The 13,603-nt window shown below is 46.4% G+C and overlaps 1 long non-coding RNA gene across 3 annotated transcripts in view; it reads left to right on the forward strand.

Annotated features, from left to right (window-relative positions):
- LOC118555472 (uncharacterized) overlaps window positions 1–2,782 on the forward strand; it is a 182,836-nt gene extending 180,054 nt beyond the window's left edge. For all 3 annotated transcript variants that reach the window (XR_013449869.1, XR_013449870.1, XR_013449868.1), the window contains 2 exons: window positions 666–793; window positions 2,245–2,782. This is a non-coding gene — a long non-coding RNA (uncharacterized LOC118555472). The remainder of the gene's footprint in view (window positions 1–665; window positions 794–2,244) is intronic.
- The last annotated feature ends 10,821 nt before the right edge of the window (window positions 2,783–13,603 follow it).

The following is a 13,603-nucleotide window of genomic DNA, read 5'->3' on the forward strand; positions in this document are numbered from 1 at the left end:
GGAGTGATGTGGGAAACAAAGGCAGAAGAAAATGACTAAATGTCCTTACTGCCTACAGCCCACTGACAAGTCCTTGAGACAGGCAGAGTGACCTTCCTCTAGGGACTCAGCTGCCTCCATGGCGATACTTTGCTAAGGGCAACAGGTATACTTAGCCAAATCCCCAGGACCCTCTCAGTCTACTTTAACGTATAAAAATTCCTTTGGAAATTTCCTTTATCTCTACCCCCCTCCCCCAAGATACATGTTGGCAACCATCCCTCAAGCATATGGCCCACCAATATACATCTGAAGGGTCTCATGACTGAATTTTTATGAAACAGTAATAAATGAACTTTCCTAACAATAGCTAGCCCCCTCAGGATCCTGGAAACTTTGTTTCCAAAATACCTGGGAGACTTCTACTATCCCTAACCCCCTCCCAACTTGAAAGTATATAATCACTGCTCCTCATGACCCCAGTGAGCTCTTTCTACCCACAGGTCCTGTCCCCTGTGCTTTAATAAAACCACCATTTTGCACCAAAGACATTTCAAGAATTCTTTTGGCCATCGGCTTCGAACCCTAACATCTTTCCTACATCAAGGAGCACTACAAACCTATCATGAAGAGGCTCCTCCTTGAGGGACACTGAATGCTCTTGTCTTATTTTTCCCAAATGACAGAGTTAACATGAATGAAATTCTCCATCGAAGGCGACCTCTCCCCAGCAACTTGCTTTGAGTCCAGCGGCTCACCTCCATTCCCGCCCACCCCTGTCTCCTGGGAAGCCACTTGTCCCTAGCAGTAGCAGGTATGTATTTCTTCTTCTTGGTCATATCACTTCCTAGGGGATGAATGATAAAGACAATGAGATCTGAGTGGCCCCAGGAACTGAGGGAAAGGAGTGTCTGGGGACGAGGAGGAGCAGGAAGGGCAAGGTGTCTTCACAGGGTCGCAAGGCGCCGGTGGTTGGCTAGGTTATTTGGGTCTGTGGGGGAAGGAGATTTCAGAGATGGACACAAGGAAGAGGGGGAGAAAATAAAGACTGAAACCTAGAGGCAGTCTCGAATGTTTTTACGTAACAGACAGCAGATTTCCAGGCAAGTATGTGATTTTACCACATTGACAGCCAACAGTTAGCACAAACAAGGAAGGTTACTGTGGGGTGGGCTTTGGGTAAAAGATTAATAGTCAGTGTTTTCTCTGCAGTGTCTGTTTCCTTTTGGGCTTCCTTAGGGGGAAGGAGGACAGGAACTGATGTGCCTGCTCCCCCTAACCCTCAGGGGTCCTCCTGTGCCGCCCACTCTGTGTCCTTCATGCATCTGTCAGTCACTCCTCACTCATGTATAGAGCCCGCTGTGTGCCCAGGACTGAGCCGGATTGCATGGGATTCAGAGAGGGAAAGAGTCCCAGGGAGCAGGTGACAGAGACAAATGAGGGTCACGAAGGACAGCTGACTAAGAAGGGAACATTAAAGGGGAGCATTCTGGAGGAAAACTTAGACGAGATTGACCTGTGTTCCTCTTTCTGCAGCCTTTTTCCCCATTGTGGTACCCCTTCTGTGGGGGATCTCAGGAGCTTGGGCCAGACAGGAAGGCTAGGGATGAAGATGTTGGGCCCAAAGGGGGACACTGGAGACACAAATACTTACCCCAGGGAACAGGGTTTAGGAGGTGGGGTTTTCAAAGTCTGTCAGTTCCCACTATGCAGGTCGCTGACAGCGTGGCTTCAGTACAAGGCTGCTCTCTGGAATAGTTTGCTCTCACCCCAAAATGCATTGAGGGATTCGGGTTTCCCAAGGAAGGGCCAAAGCATGACTCCCCTCACCTCGGCCTTGAGGGACACCTGTTCCCATGCTACTGCGTGTGGAAATGCAGAAGTCCCTCTCTCAAGAGCACATTCCCAAGAAGCCAGAATGCACCCAAGAATGCCTGTGGGCTTCCTCCAGTCAGACATTTGGTTTCATGGGTCTCATTGGCCACAACCAAGTGTGGGAGGGAGATGGCCTGGGCAAAATGACAGACTTCATGGAGGCTCCCTGACGAAGCCCAGGCCCCCACCTGCAGGCAGGTAAGCTGTGGTGTCCTTGACACAGCCGCTCGTACTTCACTGGGAACCTCTGCCAAATTCTAAAAGGGAGGAGAGAGAGAGAGAGAATGAGAGAGAGAGAGAGAATGAGAGAGGTCCACCGCAGATCGTCTGTAGGATTTCTACTTCTTGCCATTTTTTTCCTTCTGAGATTTGCTCTCCCTTTTTCCGCAGGGAGACCAGGGAACAGTCCTAAGGCAGCCTCAAGGCAGACTTTTTCCAGGAAGAAGCCAGAGTCTCCCTCCGCCCAGCCAGGAGCCCTGCTGGAGGCCAGCTCAGGTTCGGGTGCGCGTGCCGAAGAGCAGGGAGGACAGAGGAGTCAGGAGGACACTGGGCATCACTGGGTGTGGGTTCTACCATCCTTGTCTACATCAGTGCTGTCTGCTGATGGTTTTTTTGCACAGATCACATCAACTTAAAGCCAGTTCTCAAGAAGCCCCCCTTGGCATATCTACGAACAGCCTGCCTTTCCCACTGTTAATCAGCGTCTGCTAATTAGAGAACAAACAGTTGCTTATCTACCAACACCCCACCCCAAGGCAGCTAAATGAATCCCTCTTATTAAAAAATGATTTGTTTAGGGACACCTGGGTGGCTCAGTCGGTTAAGCGTCTGCCTTCGGCTCAGGTCATGATCCTGGGATCAAGTCCCGCATCGGGCTCCCTGCTCCGCGGGGAGCCTGCTTCTCCCTCTGCCTCTGCCTCTCTCTCTCTCTGTCTCTCATGAATAAATAAATAAAATCTTTAAAAAAAAATGATTTGTTTATCAAATCCTATTTGTGTCTCTTTTACATCCCAATTTCCTATAGATTTAATAACTCCAAGTGGTGAGGTATTAGCTATAGGAATTTACCCCTTGAGTAACACAGGGCTCGGCTCTATTTCTGTGTTGAGACAATAGCAGCAGTAATGCTAATAATCCCTCACCTCACGGAGCATTTTCTTGTGCCAGGCACCATGCTCAGCTCCTCGCGTGCATCATCTCATTGAATTTTCACAAAAATCCCTTGAAGGTAAATATTATCTTCATTTGCATTTAAGGAAATGAACAGGCAGGAAAGTTGAAGTCAATCCACTGAGGTCACACAGGTAGTAGATGAGAGGCCTCTGCTGCCCATCCTACGTTCTCTTAGTCCGGCGTTTCTCACGGTGTGGCCTTTGAACCACGGAAATCAGAAGAACCAGGGCATTTTTTAACCTTCAGATCCTGGGACCCTCTCTTAGACCCAGGGAATGGGAATCTCTGGATGTGATCTTGGAATCTGCATTTTAAAACACATTCCCCAGGAGACTCATATAGACACCAAATTTTGAGAATCACGATCTCTGGCTTTTGAGATGTTTTAAACACCCTCTATGATGTCAGTGGCCAAGGAGTTGGACATTGAGGAGGGAGTGTGTGGCTAGCCCTAGGAGCAGAACTGGCCTCCTCCAGTGGTGGGAAAAACCAGAGGCGGACCTGTATTTTATTCCTTGATTGAGCTCATGCTCTTTATTTAATCTCTCTTGACTTCTATCTCCTCATTTGTAAGCCAGGTGTGATACTTTTCTAGTTGTGAGGATCAAAGGAGATGATGTACAGAAAGTAGGAGGAAATGGTAGACGTTGAAAGCTCCCTACAAATGCATGGGATATTAATCGTAGGCTTGCATGGGGCCTGGGGAAGCAACCAGGGTGCTGGGCACAGCGCTGGGTGCTTTGTGTGGAGATGGGGAAGGGGGAGAGCAGAGAACTCTCAGGAGTTGGATTATCTTGGGGATCTGTCCAACCTTCTGGGAGGAGCCACCTCCTTCACAACTCAAAAGACATCACTCCTTTTCAGCCAAGGAGGCACACTTTCTATCTGGTGCTGGCCCTCACTTACCAAGCTGTTTCACATGGGATGAAAGTGTGCTTTCTGCCTCAGTTTCCCTATCTGTTCAGGGGAGACAAAAGCGCCTGCTCCTCCATGGCCGTGCTTGCTGTCAGTGTCATTTCCTTAAGCCATAATGATTCCAGGTTCCCTGCGTGCCAGGATTATCCTCATTTGTTTAATGTTCACAGTAGCATTAGGAAGTCTGTACCTCAGACCCATTTTATAGCCGAGGGGACAGACTCAGGGAGCCCAAGCGAGTAAGTGGCGGAACTCCAGGACTGGCGTTCTCACCCTCTACACCCACCACACTCCCGGAAGAGGAAAGTGTTGGGACTGCGAGTTTGTTCAGCTTTGAGCTGTTCTGAGGCCTCTGAAGAAACAGCCGTGTTTGAAGAGAACTCCTTTCCCCTGCCGCTCTACAATGTGGCCTAAGTTATTCAATTAGGGAGTGAAGTAATTGGCAGTGGAGAAGGCCTCTAGCAGTGGTCATTACCTGCAGCACCTTGTTGGAATAGTCAAGCTACATTTCAGTTTCTGCTGTAAAACCTTAATTATAATATAAACAGCTGCCCTTCAGCCCTCTGGGGCAGCCTCCCCCCTCGCCCCCCACCCCCCTTCTCTGGCCTCCGAAAGGTGCCTTTCTCGTGAGCAGTCAGGAAGGGCCAGGAGTGGGAAGGGGCTTTCGGGAGGAGGGGAGCTAATACCTGTGGGTGTCATGGGGTTTGAAAGACTAAGCTACAGGGAGTCCCTGTCAGGGCCTCATCTTCAAATGAGGAAGCCAAAGACACATCCTCATCTCTGCATCCCTCACTGAGAGTCTCTTCTGGACATAGGATCCCAGAAGTTTGCAGATAGCATAGCGCCATTTGGCTTGGATGGGGTTCAGCAGGACATGGTGGAGTTTCGAGGTAAGATTTCTTTTTGTTTACTCTCCTGTAAGTGAAAGCAGCCTTCCCTTCTAGCTCCTGGCTCCATGGCCATGGACAGAGCCATACCAGGTGCCCAGAGCTCTCTAGGTACTATGCTAGGCACGGTCGAAAGCGATTCCCTATTTAAACTTCACAGGGGGATTAACATCCCTATTTGGCTGTTGAGGAAAATGAGCCTTTGAAAATTTAATCAGAGATAAGGCTTGAAATGCAAATAACCCTGTGAAATACTTAAGTCCAGGTAGGTTGATGGAAATTAGATATTTTTGCTCAGGAAGGGAGAGGCAGAGTGAGGGGCGGGTTACCACAGGGCATCTGAGGGGGCCCAGGAGTAGGGGGCTGCTGAGGGGAGGAGGGCATAGGAGCAAGAGAGGCCGAAGATGCTGCTTTGCTGGGCTCACAGGTTTGCCGGTGACTGGTCCTGGTGTCCTGCAAGGGGATGATTGGCTTCAGGGCCTAGCCTGACAGGCCTAGGACAGCCTGACAGGGTAAGGAGTCAATGCAGGGAGGCAGGGTTGTCTGATGGGCCCAGCGGGCTCTTCAGTTTTTGTGGGCCAGATGGAACCATGTGAGTCCTAAATGGTCCTTAAAGAGGAGTCAACAAGACAATCCCCTGAAGAGCAGGGATAATTATTTGAACTTCTGTTTTCTGTCATTCCTCCTTTGACATTTCTGATTTCCACACATTTTATAATAGGCATAGATACAATAGGACATTTATCCCCGTTAGGCACAACTAAATATATATGTATATCTATGAGAGGTATACTCCCAGGCTCAAGAATGTTTTACAACTTGAGATGTATGATCAAAAAGTCTGAAGTTTACTGAGCTGGATGCTAATGGTCCCCTGGATTTCTAGCTTTAAGAAAACCCATGTTCGAGGGGTAATGACCTGTTGGCTATGTTGATGACTTGAAGCAGCAATAATTATTACTCACGGAGTACCTCTTATTTAATCCTGCAGAAGCAAAGCAATGTGTCCGGAGCATGGATGCTGAAGCCAGACTACCTGGGTTCAAATCCCTGCTCAGTCATCTGCTGTGTGACTTGGGGTAAGTTACTCAGCCTTTCTGTGCCTCAGTGTCTTCATTTGTAGAATGCAGCTCATGGAGTCTCATCTACATCATAGGGTAGCTGTGAAGATTACATGAGTGAATGCATGTGAAGAGTTTCTGACGGTGCTTGATCCTGAGTTACCATCCAGTAAGAGTTTGTGAGGTGGGGTAAGGAAAGGTAAAGAAATGGAGACTCAGGGAGGTGAGTGCAGGAGCTGCTGTCCTGGCTCTGAGGGGCTGATTCCAAAGCCCATGTATGGGGACCCACGTGGAAACTATTCTAAGATTTTACCAACAACCGATGGAGCTAAGAAGCAATATCTGCTTCTGCTTCTGAGAATCTCTGACTCTGAATATCCTAGCTGCACCTGCCCTATCCATTCCCCCCAGCCAGCGCAGAGGAAGGACAATGGCACCTTTGGGTGCTGTCCTCTTGGGGGGAAGGAGCCCCTCAAGTTGGCCCTCACTGCCATCAACCCCAATGGGTGTGCTGCTCCCTCTCTCTACGCTCCTCCAGAACTCCCCCAAATCCCTCCAGTGTCTTTGCTCCAAGAGGGGGATTCTAGAGCCTTCTGGAACTGCAGACAAGTAGGAGTGTTACAGAAAGGAAGGTGCTGCAAAGGAGTCAGCAAGGAGTATGCACCCTGGAGAAGATATCTGGGTGGAGGGACTGGTCTGGAACTCACATCGGTGTCTCTTCCTTCCGCTGTTCCTTGATGGTCCTTGAGTATGATGGCCACATGTTCTATTTCTGTATAACATCCAGGAACACGATATCTTTGCTATAAAAACCTTGAACAATTTGAGGAGGCTTTAGCGATTTAATAGGCATCTCAGGTTGCTCCAACCCTGGCCTCTTGCCCTGACAGCAGCTTCTGGGTGAGTTTGAGGTTCATTCAATCTGTAAATCGCTTCAGATCCAGCACTTCAAGGAGGGGAGAGGTGTTCACAATGGGCAGAGGAAGAGACTCTGGTGAGCTGGGGCACCCTTTGCTATAGACACCTAGAAACAAGCTTGCTGGTCTCAGGCCAGCTCCGCAACCCCCCGCCCCCAGCACCTTGGGGACTGGCGGTCCTGCTTCTTGCTTCCAGCACCATCTATTGCTTTATCTTCCATAAACACCGGAAAATCAATTCCTTGCCTCCCTCCCCCGAAAAACATAGCCTGTAGGGGGCTTTCTAAGGGTGTTCAGTGTAAGTAGCCATCAGAAAGTAGCAGTAAGTACAATTTTCAGAAATAAAGGGAAACTTTTAATGTTTCAAGACGCTGAAACGATGCACTTCAAACTAAAGTCTTGCATTAGGATTTAGATTAAACTCCTTGAGTGGCTTTTTGTAGTTTTTTATTTCATGTTAATCTGACTACAACTTTATCTTCTCCATCCACTCCTAAGAAGTCTTTCGTGCAGAGGAAGGATGCAGCCCATGCTCGCTCGGCGTGGGGCAGGCTCGCCAGCTTCATCTTGTCGGTTATCTCTTGCGGCTGATGGGACAAGGGAAGCCTCTCAAGAGATGATGAAAATGGTATTTTAAGAAAGCCTCCGCCAATAAGAAGTTACTTACAGACTTATAAAGCCTCTCTGTGTGTCAGTTTTCTTAACGTCCTGATCTCAACTGTCCAATTATAGGTTTACAAACCCTCAGGGCATGCTGTATTAAGTAAATAGAAGAAGAATGGTCACATTCGGTGTGAGCTAAAATCCCCAAGGCTAGTAGTAGGAAAAGGAGCTACCTATTAGGTCTTTCATAAAACCAGTCCCTAAAGTACAAAAAATAGTTCCCTCAAGACTTGCCCTATGGACTCCCTTTCACGGGCTGGTTCATATTTATAAACCAATTTGTCTGGAAATAAATCTCTTTAACACACTCAACTAACTCCAAGAGGTGTGTCCCAGGAGGACCAATCTTCCTAAATGAACTGTCTCAGGAAGGTTTATACCAGCTGCATGGTCAATCCTGGAATTTCCAACTTCAGGGGGAAAAAATTATATATATATATATATATATATATATACACACACACACACACACACACACACATACATGTATACATATAAAATTTATCTATTTGTGTATATATGTATATCTACCAACCATAGCCTGCTTAGAGACAGGGAACCCACAGAGTTTAAGGAACTGCCCAATTGAATCCAGATACCCAAAACAAAAATCTTCATAGACCTGGTTAAGGAGATGGCAAGAAATCGATTTTTGTTACACAAGCCTGAAGCTCAGTAATGGGCCATCTGACCTGAGATTAATTTGGACAGAAGTTGGACTGTTTGCCCACCACAGCGTCTTCCCATATGGCCAGAAAAGAGGGTATGAAAATAAGAGGTTTTCTTGCCTTCCTTCTCTCCTTCCCTTCCCTTCTCTTCTCCCCTCCCTCCCTCCCTCTGTGTGTGTGTGTGTCTCTCTCTCTCTATCTATCTCTTGAGAGTTAAAAAAGGGCATCTCACCAAAGTTAAAATGAAGCTTCAGGAGAAAACTGTTTTTTGGTTTTGGTTGGTTATGGGTTTTTTTGAAGCTTGTACAACCTTATCTCAAAACTGGAGGTGTTTTTATTACCTACTTTTTTATGACCTATTTTTATTGAGATATAATTAACATACAATAAAGCTCTACTTTACAGAGTTGTTTTGAGTCATAACTCAAAGAACACATGAAAGTGCTTTGTGCCAGGCTCAACACTGATTGGATTATAAATATGACATAACCACTGAAGCCGCTTTTATATTTAAAAACTCTCAGTAGGGGCGCCTGGGTGGTTCAGCAGGTTAAGCGTCTGCCTTCAGCTCAGGTCATGATCTCAGGGTCCTGGGATCGAGCCCCACATCGGGCTCCCTGCTCCGCCGGGAGCCTGCTTCTCCCTCTCCCTCTGCCTGCCATTCTCCCTGCTTGTGCTCTCTTTCTCTCTGTGTCAAATAAATAAATAAATAAATAAATAAATAAATAAATAAATAAATAAAATCTTAAAAAAAAAACCTCTCAATAGCTCCTCATTTCCTATAGAACACCCTAAAATCTAAAGCTCAAAAATTTACACCCTAATAACTCAGTCCCAGTCTTCTTTCTAGTCTTATCTGCTGCTACCATCTCTGACACACACCAATCGTCAAATAAAACCGATGACAAAGAACTTCCCTGTCTCTCAAATTTTCTCATGCAGGCCCGTTCTGGCCTATCAATGCCCTACGCATGGTTGGAGGTCAGAAGCCATTTCTTCCACGGAGCCCTCCTGGAGCTCTCCTGCCCACCCCGGCTGGTACTAATCTCCTCTCCTGTGTTCTATCTCCTTATGCTGTGTTGCTTCTAAGGTGGTTGCCACATTCTGTTTTGTATTAACTACTTATGACTAGCTCCCTTCTTTCATGTAATTTTGATAAACAGTTATTACTGAGCATCTATAATTTGTGGGCAGTGAGCTAGGCATGGGGAGGAGCCGGGCAGAGATACAGAGATGAGCGACATGGTGTTTGCTCTGGAAGATCTCATGGCCTGGTGGGATCCTTGAGGTTGGAAGCCTCGCTGTGCTCAGTTCTGTGCTGTATCTCCGGCAGGGTCTAAGATGTCCCGTGCACACCGGATACAGTTGCTAGTAGAATCAAAGAGTGTTAAAGGTAAAAAAAGATCAGAGTGTTAAATGTAATTTCCTCATTTAGCTAAAGAGAAAGTTAAGACTTGAGCAGGTTAAGCAACATGTCCAAGATCACCAATGACTCCAGAATCATGAGTAGAGTATATAAATAGGCACAACCAAACCAGGGCGAGTCCACATGGGAAGATCAGGCGTGTGGACTGGTGGTGGTGTTTTCCCTAAAATGTAGAAGAAATCTCTTGGTCACAAGAAGCCCATTTTTGCCCATGGAAATAAACATCATCTCCTATGAGGTGCCACCATTTGGCCAATACTCTCACGTCCATACTCATAATGCAGCCATATTCTAGACAAGCTAGCAGCTGAAATTTCAAAACTACTTTCACCTCTACTTTTATCAAGGGAGATAGAACAAACAAGGAACTATGCTGGTAATGAGTATTAGTTAAGAAAAATTATTCTCAAGAATGTGTTAGGGTGAAAGGAGATTCAGATCCAGCTTGTTTCCCCTCTCTGTGGACAGCTTTACTGCACCATGGTCTCTGGTGTAGAGATTGCTACCTTATCGTGGAAAGATTGTTCAGGTGCCTCCTGATTCATCAAAACCCACAAAAGATTATATTGCAATGAGTATACTTTTGATATTGAAAATATTGTCCTTGTCTCTGGTTCCTTGAAAAGCAGTTATTTGTGAAGACACACGGTAACTTTGGCCGACTAGAATATTCGGTTGACCTGAATACTTGCCTAATTTGAAGCTGTAAGAGTTTATTGAGCTCTTCTATTTTATGCCAGCTCTTTTGTCAGACACTCTGAGTAGCAATTCTTAACCTATGTCTGTGGAGTCCTGAGAGGCTTATGAAAAAGCTTTAGAAGCGTGTGAACCCACTGAGCTCGTGTGCAAAATTTGGTATCTGTTCGTTTATGTTCATTTTTCTACTAGAGAGTCCCCGGCCTCCATCAGCACTGTGGTGAGTTGTAAGTAGACCTTATGTCAGGACCCTAGATGAATAAAGGTTTTCACCATGGCCGGCTCTTTACTACCAGCTTATCACAGACTTGAAACATGTTACCAAGCATTAGCTAAATTTCTCCCAGAACATTGTTAGCCCAAAGGTGGGTTTCTGGCTCCAACAAAATCCCTCCAGAAGTGATCCCGTTCTTTTTGTTGTTGTTTTATTTTGTGTGGGGAGAAAGCTCGCCCAGACCCTGGACCTGCAGAGCATCCACATTCTCTCCCTCCCCCATGATGCAAATTCCTTTTCTCATTTCTTTCCTCCACCACCTTAATTTTTTCCTTCCTACTCTTTGACTCGTGTGCTCCAGATTCTCCCTGTCTATTCCCTCCCTTTGCTTCTCTCTTTCCCTCTCAGTTCCTTGCCCCTGCCTTTGGCTGCAAATCTGCCCTGTGATTCACAACAGAGCAGCTGGTGTTGGCTGGGAGAGCCGGGCTCCTTGGTTTTAGACGGTCCCGGAACAAGGCATGGACTTTGGTCTCTGGGCTCCCCAGTAGACTGAACAACAAAGCCGTGGTGAAAGAAGGTGTCTTCTAAGAAGTTCACATTACGGCCTGTAGTAAAAGAGAATGGTGATGTTGTTACAGCCGCCAGTTTCTTCCCATTGTCTTCCTTGTCAAAAACATGACCTCTCCAAAGGGATGGGATGCGTTTCAGTACAATTTGAGAATGTTCAGTAACCCAATATTATCTTCATTTCCCTCCTTGTTTCATGTTACTTTCTGATCCTTGAGTTCTCCCAAGTTCACAGCGGTCCATGACATTACGGTGACTCGCTAACTCTCCCATTATACTTACAGTCAATGGGAGAACAATAGATTGTGTTATTCTGTATTTAGCTTCCCTGTCACTCAGTGTTTTATCTCCGTTGATACCCCGGTACCAGACACAGAAACCAAAGTAGGTTGTCTTGTCTTCAGCGAATCTTGAATGCCTTTTGTTCAGAGAGGCGTTTTGTATTCATCAGTCAACTGAGGACTCATCCTGAGGAAGCCCTCAGTCAGCACACGGTCCCAAGTGAAAAAGGGATACTCGGGTTGTAAAATATTCGTAGCAAAAGGTACCTCAATCATGTTCACCTTTTGGCCCCCTGAGCCCTGAAGGATCACCAACTGTAACCTGCAAATCTTGTGGACATGAACATTTCCTGGATGAAAGAACCTGCCATGTCTCATATCCACGTTTGATATTAAACCTATTCACACAGGCCCATTTATCTTCCTACTCGATCTGCCAGCACGGCTGTGTCTCACAGTTTTAATAAAAGTCCAAAGGTGAAATGATAATGATCAAAGTTTAACCCGATTTCTTCCCCCTCACCTTCCAAAGAGGTAATAGATAGCTCTTCTCCCCCTCCCATGCCTGCTTCTTTAACTGCCTCTCTCATGGTACTTAGAGACAGTACTGAGGCTGAGTTAAATGGCATGTTGTTTATGTTTCTGAAGAATAAAATCTCACCAAATCAATAAACTCATGTCCAAACAGAAAGTAACTAGAGAATATGATGACTGTTAATTGGAAGTGATCACTTGATGACTATTAGGTGTTAAATTCAACCAGAAAATAGTCAAAAGAATCTATAGCAATGCACAGAGACAGAAGGAAAAGAGGAGGGAGGGGGACAGACAGGGCGTGGAGGGACTTAAAATACCACTTCCAATAAGATCTACTTTATCGGGGTTCCTGATAAACTAAGAGCTAAAATAGTCAAGATTCCAGGGAAGCTCTGTTTTCATGTAGATCTAGATTTCAATGGTGAGGAGGGCCTAGCCTACCTCCACGGTAAAGAATGTAGATGGGTTACAACAAGGAAAAAAAAGTTATGCAACCCACGCTCATCACAGCTGGTTTATACCTAATTTACTTAGTATCTGTTGTGTGTCCGATCCTGCACGAGGCATTTCACATGCAAACCCAAGAGGGTTAAAACAAGGTCCAAAACATGTATTCACAGATAGAACTTTAGTGTGCCCTTTATCAACGACTACTCTCCGGAGTATGAATATCTGAAGGAGACTCTGGCCAAGTCCTTCTGCATAGGAAAAGCCTTTAAGAAATAGTTGGTTTCAACTTCCCAGTGCCTTTGGAAATGAGAAGGATTTAGGTGAAGAATGGCAAAGAGAATCCAACTCAAACAGCGTCTGGGATAGACCCCAGCGGCTGCCTTCAGCACCATAATAAGAAGGATTCTGAGACTGTGTCTAGACTCAGAAGGAAAAACAAAACAAAACAAAACAAATCTATACTGAAATCGCAACCTCTGCCAAGAGCACAGGTAGAAAAGTTGGTAGTCTCTGTCATTCTGAGCTCAGACCTGGGTGTTCTTGGTTTCTGAATCTGTTTAAACCACAGAATACAAGAAAGCTGTGAATGATCACAAAGTAGTTATCTTTGTTAGGAAATGTTGATGCTAGCCTCATATTAGGCACCTAGAGCTCTCTAGAGAGAAGGCTTCTGCCAATCTAACGAATAAATAAAATACAAATAAAGCTTCACCTACATCCAAGCCTGTGTGCCCCAGGGAGATAGTCTCTTGGAATGCAGTGATCAAGATGACTGGAACTCCGTGCTGGACCCATCGGGGAGAGCAGGCTGCAGCAGTGCCCCAACTCCCAGCACCTATCAGCAGCAAATCTGGCTGCAGAGAAGCAAATAATTAAGCAGGTCATTAGGAAGCCTATAAAAGTACGGATGTGCAGCTACGCCCTGCCGTTAACTTCAAAAGGTGACCAAAAGGCAGAGATTCTTTGTAGCAAAGGAAAAAGCAATGGAAAAAGTGAAGTCTCGTGACACCCAAGAGCTACCCGGGTAGGGTTTATTCCACAAAAATCTGCGCCAGCCCATCAGGCCAAGTGGCTTCCCTATTTGCTAGGTCTGTGCTCTTGGAATCCACCCTGGCTTCGGCTGGCACTGAGGTCTGCTCTGCCCCCTAACTAGAGCAGGGCCTGGAGGTGGACGGGGTGCCCCCTAGGAGGCCAGCAGACCTGGGCGTCTCAGAGCTTGCCCTTTGGCCTTGGCCGAAGCAAAGCTGTGAAGTGTGCCTCTTTCGTTTCCTTCCTTCGGGGCCCTTCCCACTCA

Source organism: Halichoerus grypus, chromosome 7 (assembly GCF_964656455.1).
Source record: "Halichoerus grypus chromosome 7, mHalGry1.hap1.1, whole genome shotgun sequence".
Taxonomy (NCBI): domain Eukaryota; kingdom Metazoa; phylum Chordata; class Mammalia; order Carnivora; family Phocidae; genus Halichoerus; species Halichoerus grypus.